Raw genomic sequence first — 15,492 nt, 5'->3', positions numbered from 1 at the left:
CAACTTTGCGTTGATTGCGAGAATCTGGTTCGGCAGTAGGCCTATTGCTTGTTTTCTTGTTTCTGCCAGTTCAACTGCCCTGTTGTGCGCCACACTATCCCGATGCTTGTAGATTTTCTTACGCAAGTTGTTCTTTGTTTTACTGGTTACGTCCCCATTCATCCATTCTTCTGATAAGTGCGCTCCACCTTTATCAGTAGCCCTACTGAGGAGAAGGCTTTTAGCATCCCTGCAAAGAGTACAGCCTATGCATCCATCCTTGGTGAACAGCCATGGGAGGTGTGTGATCCACTCACTCCACTGTTGGCTGGTCCAGCCAGCCGGCGGCCGTTGGACCACCGCAGCAACTTCGCCCCCCCCATCTCGAGCAGCAGGCAGAGAGGAAGAACAGGTGGGGTGATCATCAGCAGCATCATCATCTTCTTCCACATCTCCTTCGACCTCTACTATGGTAGTTGTAGTCATCAAGTTAGCTTCTCTTGGCTCGTCTTCTTGTGTCTCTTCAGCCCCCAAGTTAACGTTAGCTGTCAAGTTAGCACTAGCACTGACGTTAGCTCCCTCCTCTCTCGGTTCTGTTGTAGCAGCAGTCACAACGTACGATGTGCTACCACCAGCTACATTCGGTTGGTCTTCTTGATCAGGTTGTTTGGCCGTCTTTTTAAAGAAATTGCCCAAGGTAAGTTCTTTTTTTCTTTTCGACATGTCAGCAGCAGCAACAATGCCTGGTAAACATGCAGTGCTAACTAAACGAGCTTGTGAGAGAGTGGGTAGTGGGTAGAGCTGCGGGCAGCGTGCAAGCAGGCAACACTTTTTTCATGAATCATAAACTCTAAATATAATTTTAATTCACTTATTTTACACCTTTGAAAAAAAAAAACATGCCCAAAATGGAATTTATTTGGTCATCATATCAGTATTTTAGAGAGCTCCTCCCAAATTTCACAAACCATGTTCCCAGGGGAGCTCATGTCACCACTAGGGGAGCTATAGCTCCCCCTGCTCCCCTCCAGTTCGCACCCTGGGTTCTCAAACTTTTTCTGTCAGGCCCCCCCTTTAGAGAAAAAAAAAAAGTCGGGCCCCCACAACACAAATAGTCAGGCTCAGTGGCGGCACCAGAGAATTATTTTGGGGGTGCTGTGGGGTAGCTTGACGTTTCATAGAGGGTGCTCGAACATTTAGGGTTTCCCATTAATGTACCGGTCGCTACAGTGGAATTTTCTACTGCAACAATCCCCACGCAAATACACAGTGTACCCGCAACTGTTACAATGAAGGCTCGATAATCAGCTCACGGCATATAGGTGTAAGCAGGGGTAAAGTGCTATTTTTATAGGTGGTGTGTGGACCTCACCTAGGGGGGTCCGGGGGCAAGCTCCCCCGGGAAGATTTATTTTTAAATATTGAAGTTAAAAGCATCAATCTGGTGCACTTTGAGAGCAAAATGAAGAGATCTATGGATACATCTCTCAACACCCATTTGAAACAGAACTGTAAACAGATGTACTTATTCTTTATGGATATTTTACAAATCACTCTTTTAAACGTTATTCTTTTTTTACTGCCATATAGTATTTCATACCTGTTTTTTATTTATTCTCTTGTTTTTTTATAACTATAATGATCATATAAACGTGTGCCTCGGAAATAATTGTTTACATTAATGGTGACCAAAACGTTTGAGACTCACTGAGATAACACTGAGAGAGTCCTTTAGCTCACTGAGCCTCTCAGTCTGACAGGAGAGGACTCTCCTCCACTTTGTTGTTGAAAAAACTCCTTATATCCGTTAGCGTAGCTCGCTAACACCAGAAGCTAACAACAACGATCTCCGGTACCGGTGCACTCTCTGTCTTTCGCTCGTGCACGCACACAAAATGGCTCGTTCCACACACACACAGAGCCGAGCTTTAATAAAACACAGAGACCCAGACGTAATAGTACTGTACTGTATGATATTATTTTCGAATCAATAATTTTTCAAATTATGATTTCATTTTTTAACGCAATACCCTGTCATGCCCCCCACTTTGAGAACCACTGACTTAGCTGCACAATGCACAGATCGACTTTGCCAAGGAGGTGAAAGGATAAAGCATACAAATATGTCATCAAACCAACAGCACATAGAGATTTTACAATTGCGTCAAACATCTTGGGCGATATTAATTTCCTTTGAAAACGCCAAGAGACAGGTCTTAATTTTTTCGCTTTCTTCATCTTCTTTTATTTTTTGAGCAGATGAGGCAAAGGCTGTTCAATGCTGGTTAAATTGAAAGAATCAACATGTTTATTTGCATTTGAACCGACATGTTTAGAGCTGTCCGCTTTTGATTGGATCACCCAAGTTGATGTTAATGCCGGGCGGTAATGGAACCATTCATTAGTTTTGTATTTGTTTGTACCAATAGAGTGGTGCAGTAATGAGTACTAAAACCCGGGAAAAGACTTGGCATGTCACTACTTCCAGTTATATCTCTCACAGGCTCCGCCCTCTACTGGACTCTATGGGTACTACCCTCTATGCAAGCATTCACCTACTGAGATCTCTATAGACGTAGCCGTCCTTGGGGCGGGCCTACCTGAATGCGCGCGCTTCTCACCGTATAAAAGGAGGCCTCGTCTCCTGACTATCATCCCTTTCTCTTCAGCGAGCGGGCAACATCGCTCATTGCTACAGATGCCCCCGCTTCACCAGGTCAGAGCGATTATTGGGCCACAAGGCCGAATAAGTAGCTTGGTCCACGGGCCTTGTCCCAGGCCCGGTTCCCCCGGGGACCGGTGCTCGGTGGCTTCACATGATATAGGGTCGATCCTACTTCATCACAGGCCGCTGCCTGCCGTGTGATGTCCCTGGGATATCACGCCGCATGGCACTTTCCAAATAGGATCGTGTTGATCTCCTGGGAGCCCCCGTGTTTACGGAAGGGCTCTTTGGATCGATCTCCTTGCTCACGGGATGAGGATTAGTCGCAGCGTGGCTGCTTCTTGCCCATCCCCAGAGGAAGAAACACTGTCCTACACTCCCCGCCCCCTACTGCAAACCCCAGTATAGGGAGCCAGCAGGTGGGCGTTTGCACGTGAGTGGAATAAACCGAGTGCTGTCAAAGCACTGTGCGGGTTCAAGAGACGCTATTGCCGGTGTGCTGTTGTCAGAAAACACACCTTGCCTGGTATAATAGCTCCGATTAATGCATTTCACCGTTGAATCAATGAATACTTCCATCTACGTAACATTGCAAAGATCAGGCATATATTGCCTCAAAACGATGCAGAGAAACTAGTCCATGCATTTGTTACTTCAAGGCTGGATTATTGTAACTCCTTATTATCAGGGTGTACCAAGAAGTCAGTCAAGTCGCTTCAGCTGATTCAAAATGCTGCAACTCGTGTACTAACCAGAGTTAGGAAACGGGACCATATTACTCCTGTTCTGGCTGCCTTACACTGGCTCCCTATAGAACACAGGATAGAATTTAAAATTCTTCTTCTCGCCTATACAAAGCCCTTAATGGGCAGGCGCAATCTTACCTTAAAGAACTCATTATACCCTACTGTCCTACTAGGGCATTGCGTTCCAAGAATGCAGGGTTGTTGGTTATTCCTAGAGTCTCTAAAAGTACAATGGGAGCCAGAGCCTTTTCTTATCAAGCTCCACATTTGTGGAATCAGCTTCCAGTTTGTGTTCGGGCGGCAGACACCCTATCCGTTTTTAAGAGTGCGCTTAAGACCTTCCTTTTTGATAAAGCTTATAGTTAGGGCTGATTAGATTCAGCCCCTAGTTTTGCTGCTATAGGCTTGGTTTGTCGGGGGACATCTTACTTCTTCCTTCTCTCTGTCTATACCTGTGTACTCTCATGTTCCGATTAACCCAGCCTCCCCAAATGTCTTTCTTTTTGGTGTCTATATACGCCGGGATCCGGAGTCATGGATGATCCTGCGGTCCTGTGTCCTGCATCGCGAGCCCTGGATCTTGAGTCCTGGCTGTGGTCCTAGATCATAGGTCCTGAATGGATATCCTCGTGGATTCATCTTCCTGTTATACACACATGCATTTCCAAACATTTGGACTACCTATGTTGCAAATGTATTATCTTTTCAATTTACACACGGCATCTATTGCACGTCTGTCCGTCCTGGGAGAGGGATCCCTCCTCTGTTGCTCTCCTTGAGGTTTCTCCCATTTTTCCCTTTAAACTGTGGGTTTTCTCCGGAAGTTTTTCCTTGTACGATGTGAGGGTCTAAGGACAGAGGGTGTCGTATTGTCATACTGATATTCTGTACAAACTGTGAAGTCCACTGAGACAAATGTAACATTTGTGATATTGGGCTATATGAATAAACATTGATTGATTGATTGAATGGCAAATACAGCGTTAATACGTGGGCGCGCGGCCCTCGTGAGAGTGGCTGCAGTGCGTTCAGGGACCTCCGAAGGAGAACGGTGGTTTACGTTTGTAAAATCTAGTTCTAGAGTGATTTGAGTGTGTGTGGGAAAAATGCATTCAGTAAAAACGATTGCATTTATCCCAGAGTAAGAGTCATCTCTCTCCACAATTCCACTTTTCCCCATAATGTCCGTTTCAAAGAGACGGCATTGTGACGGAGGGCGGGCCGCGGTGCGTTCAAAGACCTCAGTAGAGAGAAGAGTCACCGCAGTGCGCGCTCCCCCTCCACAGGCTTTCCTGCAGACGAGGGAGCGCAGCGCGACGGTGAGACGAAGTGAGAGGTGCCGGCACGGAGATCCCGTGCCCGCGGCACCCTCCACCTCTTCGGTCCACCCCGTGGAACCGGCGTGCCGGCACTAACAGGGACGGGCTGACCGTCTTTACGGATCTGACTGGCGGGGGGAGAAAATCTCTCCGCCCGGGACGAGAGGGCGAATTCCGCCTCCTCCCTGTATAATGCACAGATCACTACGTTTTCTAATAAGAATGAGGTTGATCTGTATCAAATCTAAGTGTCTTTTGTTTCCACAAATGCTACACTTACACACAATGTTAACCGTACAAATTCCCCATTCGCTGCCCCAGCTGTAGCTCCTGAAAAGTAGTGGGCATGCGCAGATGAGAGGGATGAACCACAGGGAGTGCTATCTAAAGGAGAGCGCTATGCGGGTACAGGAACATTATGGCCGGTGTATTACTGTCAGAGAACACACTACGCCTATAGAGCAAAGACTCCAATTAATGCAGTTTACCGTAGTGTTGAGAACAGCATAATGTAAATAATCGGCCCTTTCTGTGTCGACCCTCCATGGGCAAATCTTCCCTTCGCGGGGAGTTTTGCGGCGGAACGGGTCACCAGAGAGTATCACAGCTGAGGGCTTGTCCATTAACACAATGTTCTGGGGAATGTAAACTCAGCTGTGTGCTAACAAAGTGGATGGACAGGACGCTGAAACGGGGCTATTCACTCCAGTTTTGCAGCGTCCCACTGTACCACATGTCTGTACCAAGCGGCAAACTCTGGGGAACTATCCGGGACGCCAATACGGAAGTGCCACACACTGCAGTTCATACATGGGCCGCTAGGGACTGACTGCAGAAAGGAGCAATTTCCATAGACCCCCATGTTAAAATGCCCAACTTTACAGCAGAAAAAAACATGTTTCTACCCATGGATGCAATAAATATTATTATCGATATAGTTAGATTCCACCTTCATGATTATGAATCTGTGAGTGAATTGTTTTCTAACACGACCCTTTTATTTATATTAGGTCTTAACGTTTTTGCATAAATTAGGGCGTGGTCACTTTGATGGACATGTACATGCCTCACTGTCAGCTAACAGCAACTTGTCCACTCTGCTAGGCTACAATGTTAGTTAGTCATAGTATTGTACTTGACCCTTTAGCTTTAGCCGTGTTCATGGTGATTGTGCCTTTTAGGGAATATTTTTACAAATACCAGACAATTAAAATGTTGTGCTGTGCGCTTGAATGTACTAACAGAACTTCCAAGAAGTCTAAAATGATAATATTATACATGTTAACCCCGTTCGCAGGTGTGTGCTTGGTAGCTTAGCTTGTTACTTATTAGCCAGCTAAGGACGTAACCCTTTATGCATACATATACATTTTAGTTTATGATTCAGCCTTGGGTAAGACTTTTATAGTCTATGGCTATGACGCCCATAATGCTAAACGGGAGCAAATGTTAATAGGGGACCCAATTATCCCAGTGGTGGCTGCCGGAGCTAACGGAGCCGCAGGGGGCTAGCTCCAGCCGGCGTCCCGGAGCTAGCCCACTGCGGCTCCGTTAGGTCCGGGCGGTGGAGTCCGTCGTTATAACTGGAGATCAAGGAATGCAGAGAAACGCAGACTTGGTTCGCCTGCTGTAGTATTAGCTAAATAAATTATGTTGAATAAGGCTTATTAAGCTGAACATCGCCACAATTGTTCTGCTATGTATCGGTAGCCTACTTATTTTCTTAACGTGTGAATGACAAGCATTAAGAATAACAAAATATAGCTAATTCTCTTGCAGATTGTCTCATTTGATTATGAATGTAACGTTTATATAGGGGAACTACACTGTTAGCAGTAACTTGGTATGCATGTATTTTCATGTTAGCTTAGCTTCTTAGCCTGAGCTAGCTCTGTTTACTTCCAGTTCGGAGGCAGCAGGTCCCGCTTCGGCTCCGCCTATTTGCCCTTATTTGGATCAGGCTGGAGCAGGCGGGAGTTGAACTCTGACGTCGCTGTCAAGCCGTTAGTGGCCGACTCCGCCTACTAAGGGCTTCTCGGCAACTCTGCAGAATCCTATGGGTGACGTCACGGACACTACGTCCATTTATATATACAGTCTATGGTCTGTACACTGTACCACTGTACCACTGTATCACATGGACCTCTGTCTTGTGGGTGTCCCACACCCACCTCTTTTTATGGGCATGAAAGAGGTAAATCTGTCCTCCCGGGAGGAGATGTGTTTCCTCTCAGCAGAGATTCAGGCTCTGGTGCAGAAACAGGCTGTGTCTGTTGTGCACCCTCAGCACAGAGAAAGGGTCTTTATTCCATGTACTTCCTGGTTCTCAGGAAGACGGGGGAATTCAGACCTATTCTAGATCTTCGCGGCCTGAATCGCCACATTTCCTGCAGGAAATTCCGCATGTTAACTATGAAACAGTTACTGGGGCTTGTGCAGCCAGGCGATTGGTTCACCACCATCGACCTGAAAGAGGTGTACTTTCATGTAGAAATTGCTCCAGAGCACAGAAAGTGTCTGCGTTTTGCCTTCCAGGGGATAGCCTACGAGGACAACAGGCTGCCGTTCGGCTAATCCCTATCCCCACACACATTCGGCAAATGTGTGGCCACAGCGCTTCAACCGCTGCGCGCCCACGGCATGAGAGTTTTATTTTTACTAGACGACCTCATAGTCATGGCTGGGTCCTGGGAACAGGCAATGTTTTGCACAGCACAATTGATCACACACCTAACCAAATTAGGCTTTGCGATCAATTGAAAAAAGAGCACCCCCATACCTCACCAACAGGCGTTGTAGTTGGGAGTGGTGCTCGATGCAGGCGCGCTGTGCGCCACCCTGCCAGAGAGCAGAAGTGCGTCCCTTCTCCGGGCGGTTCACAGGCTGCGACAGGGGGCGACAGTGACAGCTTTAACTGTCATGCAGACTTTGGCGGCTGCTCTCATTGTGGTCCCGCTGGGGTTACTGCATATGCGCCGCCTGCAGAGGTGGTTCTCCAGTCTGCGTTTGGATCCCAAGAGGCACAAATGGCGGCTGGTGACCATCCCCCCCTCAGTGGAGGGCAACCTCCGGTTTTGGGGGTCCTCGGATCACCTCCGGAGGGGGTCTCCACTGGGACGGATGACCTCCTACATCAGTGTTCACAGACGCATCCAGAACAGGATGGGGAGGGACCTGCCTTAAGAGGGATATAGGTGGGCGCTGGGCTCTAACAGAGTCTCGACACAGCAACCTCCTAGAGCTATGGACGGTAGTGTTAGTCCTCTAGCATTTCATGCCCCTAATTCAAGGGAGAGATGTAATGGTCAGGAGCGACAACAGCACCACAGTGGCTTATATCAACAGACAGGGCGGAGTGTTGGCCACAGCGGTGGTTATGGGCTTCAGAGGTGGTGTTATCTCTAAGTGCCCTCCATATCCCGGGACTGGAGTACAGGGGGGCCGACCTCATGTCGAGGGGCGGCCCCCTGCCAGGCGAATGGACGCTTCACCCGGAGGTGGTGAAGCAGATCTGGGCCCAGTTCGGGAGAGCGGAAGTGGATCTGTTCGCCAGCCGGCGCAACAACCACTGTGCCCTGTGGTACTCCATGGCCCTGAGCGACGACCCGCCCTTGGGGGTGGACGCGTTTGCACACGAGCCATGGCCAAGGAAGCTGCTATACGCCTTTCCACCGCTGCGTCTCATTCTCCCTCTCCTGGGGAGAGTGAGGCGAGAACGTCTGTCATTCATCCTAGTGGCTCCGGACCTCGTCGGGGCGCCGTGGTACTCAGAGATGACACAGATGAAGGTGGGCCAGCCCTGGGCAGTTCCCCAGTTCTGTGGGGCGACGTCTCAAGAGGCAGGTGCAATCGGGGCGTTACCCACTCTTGGCCAATCTCTCCAGGCTTGGCTCCTGAGAGGGACAGGCTGAGACAGGGTGGATTGTCTGACAGTGTTATTCAGTCTATCCAGGCAGCTAGAGCAGGATCCACCACAGCCTGTTACAGGCCGAAGTGGCTGGGATTCCAGCGATGGTGTGAGGAGCGGAGAATAGAGCCCCTATCTTGTGAGTTAGGCTCTATTTTATCCTTCTTACAGTTATTGGTGGACAGAGGGCTGATACATTCCACAGTGGAAGTGTATGCAGCAGCCATCTCGTCCTGCCATGAGGGATTTGGCGGCAGGTCAGCCTTTAGTCAACCACTGATGTCGCGGTTTTTACAGGGGGTCAGGAGGCTGCGCCCAGTAGTGCACGCCTCCACCCCGCAGTGGGACCTGCCGCTGGTGCTCGAGGCTCTGGTCACAGAGCCATTTGAGCCTCTGGAGCTCTCCTCCCTGAAAGCACTGTCGTGGAAGACAGCTTTTCTTCTTGCCTTAACGTCAGCCAAAAGAGTGTCCGAGTTAACCGCTCTGTCGGTGCACCCGAGCTGTTCACTGATTCGGGGTGACAGGGGCGGTGCGACACTCAGACCGAACCCCTCCTTTGTGCCGAAAAGCTTAAGGAGTGCGTTCAGGTCGAGGGCTATTCAGTTAGGTGGTTTTAGCCTCCCCCCCATGGTGGGGCCAGGGAAGCTAAACTGCACCTCCTCTGCCCGGTGCGTGCGCTAGCATGTTATGTGGAGTGCACGGCTGCCCTTAGATGCACCGAACAGCTGTTTGTGTGCTTCGGGGGCGGGGTGATCGGGAAAGGCTCTGTCCAAGAAACGCCTGGCGGGCTGGCTCTGCGAAGTGCATTGCACATGCCTACGGACAGGCGGGGAGAGCCTGCCCCACGGGGATTTGTGCGTACTTCACACGGGCTGTAGCTGTGTCAACAGCCTTATTCAACTGTGTGAGTGTGGAGGATATATGCACAGCGGCGTCTTGGTCGACACCAGGCCCCTTCATAAGGTTTTATCTCTTGGACATGTCTGGCGCTTGCTGGGGCAACACAGGACTGGTGAGGAGGGGGGGGGGGGGGGGGGGGTGTGGGTCAGTAGGCATCTGACCCCCTCCCCGGACATAATGCGCCTTCGCCTTTTGCCGGGACCCCTCAGAGGGCGAGGTGCGCGCTGGGCCCTTACCGGCAGGAGAGGGGTAGCCCTCCACACTTTAGTCCACACACATTCTGCACGGGTCAGTGTTGAGTGTGGGGCATGGGCACTTGCACTCTCCCTGTGATCCTTAGGGACTCAGGAAGGTAGGTGCACAGTGAGCCCATACAGGGCTGGAGATTCTCCCCATCTGCCGTGGCCCCAGCACTGTTTTGTGAGCGCACTTTCTGCGAGGTAAGCGCAGCAGAGTGTGCTCTGTCAGCCGCAGCCCAGACTCCTCCACGTCACAACCGGGTTAAAGGAGAATGTGGGGCAGCAGCTGCTGACCAGCAAAGCCGGTCAGGCGCAGTAGGGTGGAATTATGTTGTTGGACGACAGTGCACGTATACATCAGGGCTGTGAGAGATATAACGCTGGTACGTATTGTAACCCTTGTTATATTAACACAGGCGGAGCCCTCTACTTAGGGCACTGTCTGTCCTATATCGCTCGCTGAAGAGAGGTGTAGGATGATAGTCAGGAGGCAAGGCCTCCTTTTATACGGTGAAATGCGCGTGCATTCAGGTAGGCCCGCCCCAAGGCCGGCTACGTCTATAGAAATCTCAGTAGGTGAATGCTTGCATAGAGGGTAGTACCCATAGAGTCCAGTAGAGGGCTCCGCCTGTGTTAATATAACAAGGGTTACAATACGTAACCCAGCGTTACCTCTACTTGAAGTCAACAGTTGTTTGAAGGTGTTTGTGGTCAGAAGCCGGAAATAAGGTCTGTGGTCTACTCAAGCTGAAGAGATTTTTACGTTTTGTTCTACTACATAAAATACACCAGCAATTACTCCACTCTTCACTGCTTCTATGTGTCATAAAAACGGTGGTTACTAACAAGTAGCTAAATTAGACTACTAAACGCCATCACGCTGACACAAGTTCGCCTTTAGCTTAGCGGTAGTGCTGTGCAGCCCTGCGACCGTGAAGTAGTTGGTTTAAAGCAGGGGTGGGGAATCTTTTTCCTCTCAAGGGCCATTTCAATTTTTTCAACATCCTCCGAGGGCCGTACAAATTATTGACCTCTGCTTAAAAATACTAAAATCACAGCCCATTCATTTCGCCTTTCTTTCATGCTGTGCAAAGAAAAAGCAACCTCTTAATCCAGATATCTCACCATGACTCGCGCATGCATTCACGTGCAAGGTTGTGGCATGACCTCCAAAACAGAAAGATATGGACACAAGATGTGTGCAAATGTATTTAGTTTCCTATCCATTTGAACATGATTTAAGTGGTGGGGACCTAACCTCCTCTAGGTGCATGCTTCCCCGGGAAGATTTTTTTTTTTAAATGTTGAAGTTAGAATCATCAATCTGGTGTACTTTGAGAGCAACATTAGGAGATCTATGGATACATCTCTCAACATCCATATGAAACAGAACTGTAAGCAGATTTCTTTTTCTTTATGGATATTTTACAAATCACTTTTTTTTCACCTTTCAAACTGTATTCTTATTTATTAATAACAACTTTTTGTTTTACTGTCATATAGTATTTTATACCTGTAGTGTTTACTTTATTCTCTTGTTTTTTTATAACTATAATGATCGTATAAATATGTGCCTTTAGCTCACTGGTTGTAGAAAAAGCTTCTTATATTCGTTAGCATAGCTAGCTAACCAGATGCTAATAACAACAAAGTTATTGATCAGTGTGACAGATGAACAGATCACTACTGGGCTTACAACTAAGACACAGCCACGCAAAAACTGCGGCATGTGTACGGCTCCTTATGGGTACTCCAATTTTGGAAGTTGCACTGCCGGAGCGACGTTCTGGTGCTCTCCGGCAGAACTACAACTATGGAGTCAGATTTGGGTCAATATTCTAGCACGTAAAACAAGCTACTCACGAGCAGAAAATGTGCTTTTACACGCGCATAAAATGACTCTCGCGCACAGATTAAACCCCCGCGAGCGGCTATGCGCTCGCTCGCGAGAGAGACAGCCCTCTTGCTCCCTCGCGGGGAGTGTCAGCCTCACTCGCTCGCGGAGTCTGTCTACGCGCACGTGAACAGTTTCTGACACTTTGGGGCGGAGCCACTGGACTTTGATTGACAGCTGCCAGGAAGCCCGGAGTTGCCAGGTTTGATAAATGCCTGAACTACCAAGAGCCGAGGAGTGACAGCTGCAAGATCAGTTGGACGAGATTGAGTTGTCCATAAAAATTATATTATATATATATTATATTCGTAAAGTCTACAGCTAATATCAAAAATCAATTAATTTTATATTAAAAAAATGACACATTAATTCTAGGAGTGCAATACTTTTACAAACACTATAGTAATAATATGCATTCATTATGACAACATCATACTATTACTATAGGAGTGTTCTTGTGTTCAAAAAACAACTACAGAAACACTATATATTATACTATAGTTATACTATTTAAAATAATATAGGAATACTACAAAGATCTAGATACATAGTATTACTATTGAAATATTATAGGGCTACTATAGCTAATAAAATGGCACTACAGAAAAAACTATAGTAATACAATAGCTGGTGAAAAATACAAACTTACTAAAGGACACTATACAACTCTTATAGTATACTATAGTAATACTATAATTCATTTATAGTTCATTTCGTAAGGGAGGTGCATACAGCAGACAGCAGTTTTCGACAGATACAGCCCACTCAAAAATATATTGTTTTATATAAAATTCATTTATGCGCTCGTCTTATGCGCATAAGACGAGCGTATAAGACGAGCGCATAAGACGAGCGCATAAGACGAGCTCATAAGACGAGGCCCCCTGCGCAAGGTGAGGCCCCACGCAGTCTGCGTGTTCTGCGTGTAGGGAGGGGCGGGCCTGGTCACAAAGCTAATTTCATGCAATATATGAAAATTCAATGAGGAAATCCCATTGCCTTGTGATGCTAACTTACAGGTCTGGCCTAGAAAAATGTCAACAATGTACCACTCTATACTGTTGGTTCTATTTATCTATGTCCAATTTAAAAAAAAGTCATTAACCTTTTATCCCAAAACCTGACCAAATTTCAAAAACAGAGGTGGAATATCCATCAAATTAATCTTTTCTTGTGCTGATTTGTAACAAATGACTGGTATGTCAGATACACTCAATATTATACAGTGCCTAATTGGATCCTACTCGGCTGCTCAGTTGCACTTTTGGTGTTGCCAAGTCGTTAAGTTAGAATACAAATGACAATCTTCAAGTCAAATAATCTTGACTAGTAAACAATAACTCACTTCAAAACAAACTTTCAAAGTCCACAAACCAGGTCGTGAATTACAGAAGAGACAGTAATGGTAATTCAATACATCGACCCTCAGTAGAACCCAGAAGTATCCAACCATCAAATATGTCTGTATACACAGTCAAAGCAGTGTGTGCTTGATGTCTCCCACAGGCTCCAGACCAGTCTAATGATGACCCTCGACGCGCTTCGCTGAGAGGTCATAGGTCAAAGGTCAACATCAGAAACAGGGAGGGAAGAGTGTGTGTGTCTGAAAACAGGGATGAAGTGGGAATTCAATAAATAACTCTTACTGAGAGGTGCAGTTGTCTCAAACTCTAGAATCTAATCTGCATCTTTTAAAATGAAAACCATCAATGAACTGTTTATAGTGCAGGAGCTGCTCATAGGTGCTACAGCAAAGCATTATGTTGTGGATTTTCCCAGAAAGCAAACCAGAAAGAGGCCCTATTAAGGGGTTTCCCTTTCCTGTGGTGTGTTATATGGGTTTTTGTGCATGTAAACTGTCTGCAAAGGTTCCCCAAATCTCCCATACACCCCCCTCCCCCCCCTGCCAGAAATGCCTCGATTGGACACCTTTGTGTACTTCTGCAACATATTGACATCAATATGTACTGTAACACCATTTGCTAGTACTCCAACACATTGTATGTGATAAGGGGCGGTGCATCTCTTACCTGTTGACCCACCAAAACAGAGCCAGCCAGCTAACCAATCAGAGCAGACTGGGCTCTGGTTTCAGACAGAGGGTGAAAAGAGGTGCTGTAGCACAGGCAGTATGAGAACAATAAAGAGCTTTTTGAACATTAAAGCATGGAGACATGTCACAGTAGAGAAATGAGTGAAAACCTTTTTAAGCATATCATATCATATATATATATATATATATATATATTAAACATAAGGGTCAGAATTTGCCATGAATATGATGTTCACCTTTATCCATGCATTTACAATACAGATATTTTGTTAAATCCTAAAATCACCCTGCTAAAATGCTTACAATGACAATGCAATCATGTAGATATTTCAAGTATATGCCTTAATTTTTGTTTTGCATTATATCATGTCCTTGACTTGTGAAATGTGCATACCGAATATTTTTGGAGTTAAAAGCGAGCAAAAACAGCCCGGGTTAAAGTGTTAATAAATAATTATGTTTGGCTAGCATGCATTTTATTAACAGCAGCTCACCAACCTAAATAAAACCTAAACCCTCATTTAAAATCTTGACTTTTCAAAACTCTAGCATATCTTCCCTTCTTTCTTTCCTTGAATTATCTCAGCGTCTTCTTTCTCTGTTCAACTCCCTTGTCTCCCACCCTCATAAAAACACCCTCCCCGTCTGCTCCATCTTTCCTCCCTCCCAGACTTTTCTGGCTCTAAAAATAATCTTTGGTTACTGGCCTCCCCCTCTGCTCCTCCTCCATTCTTAACCTCGTCCTGGTCTGCAGCTGATCTTCCTCGGCCGGACCCTCAGGTACTGGGCTAACCGGACAGCGAGGCCGAGGCATGCATCACTGTCAGGAGAAATGTAGAATCAGCATTTCTGAGCCCGCCAAACACCCGGCCGGGCCTAACCCTTACCTGGTCAGTCCTGAGGAGACGCTGTGGCCCCTCAAGGCTCCGCACCGCCCCGGTATTGATTTCTTTCTTTTTACGGCAGAAACAAAGAGACTTTCTCTGTTACATGATATATCATAATCACGTCATTTGTAGCTTTGAGTGCGCAGATGTACGGGAAGCAGGCCAGCGTTTTAGAGGGGAGAGCGATCTGTAGAGAGAGGCCTATATAAAGAAGTCTGGCTTTTTTGGGGGTAAAAAAATGAATAGCGGGTCTGATTTATGCTCCATTTCTGTAAAAGTAAATATACATTGTGGAGTTCAAAATGAAGTTATTTTCTTAGCTTCTGTTGAATGTGAAACTACAAAAAAAATACTACTTTATTTACTTTAAATGTGTTGACATTCAAAAAAGCAGGCAGAATTTGAGGCAGTATTTTCCAGTTCATGTCCAGATCATTCAAAATGTTTTGTATTGCTTAATTTATCATTAAATACAAGAACAACTTTAATATCAGCTCAGTATTGTCCTGACACATAAACAGAGGCATCAGACTGCCGGGAACAAGGAACTAATTACCAAAATCCCCCAAATGTTTGTCCTTGAATTTGTTTAAATGTGTTTTTTAAGAATATTACATGATACCATCGCAGTTAAATTGCTAATGTTGGCTGAATAAAAACTTGGTAGACTTACCTGACCCTAAAAGTCCTGAAAGATGGTTTGGTGTTTACAAGATCCAGAAAAAGCTAATATTAGGCTGTAAACAAACTACATCACGGTCGCAAGGCCACACATTACTGCCACTAAGCTAAAGGCTACTAATGTTTGGCATGGTGACATAGTCTCTATTAGAAGCTTGTTAGCAACCGCTGTTTTATATGACACATAGAAGCTCGAACATTGAGTGGGGTATTTACTGACGT

Source organism: Gymnodraco acuticeps, unplaced genomic scaffold (assembly GCF_902827175.1).
Source record: "Gymnodraco acuticeps unplaced genomic scaffold, fGymAcu1.1, whole genome shotgun sequence".
Classification (NCBI taxonomy): domain Eukaryota; kingdom Metazoa; phylum Chordata; class Actinopteri; order Perciformes; family Bathydraconidae; genus Gymnodraco; species Gymnodraco acuticeps.
This window is presented reverse-complemented; position numbering follows the sequence as displayed.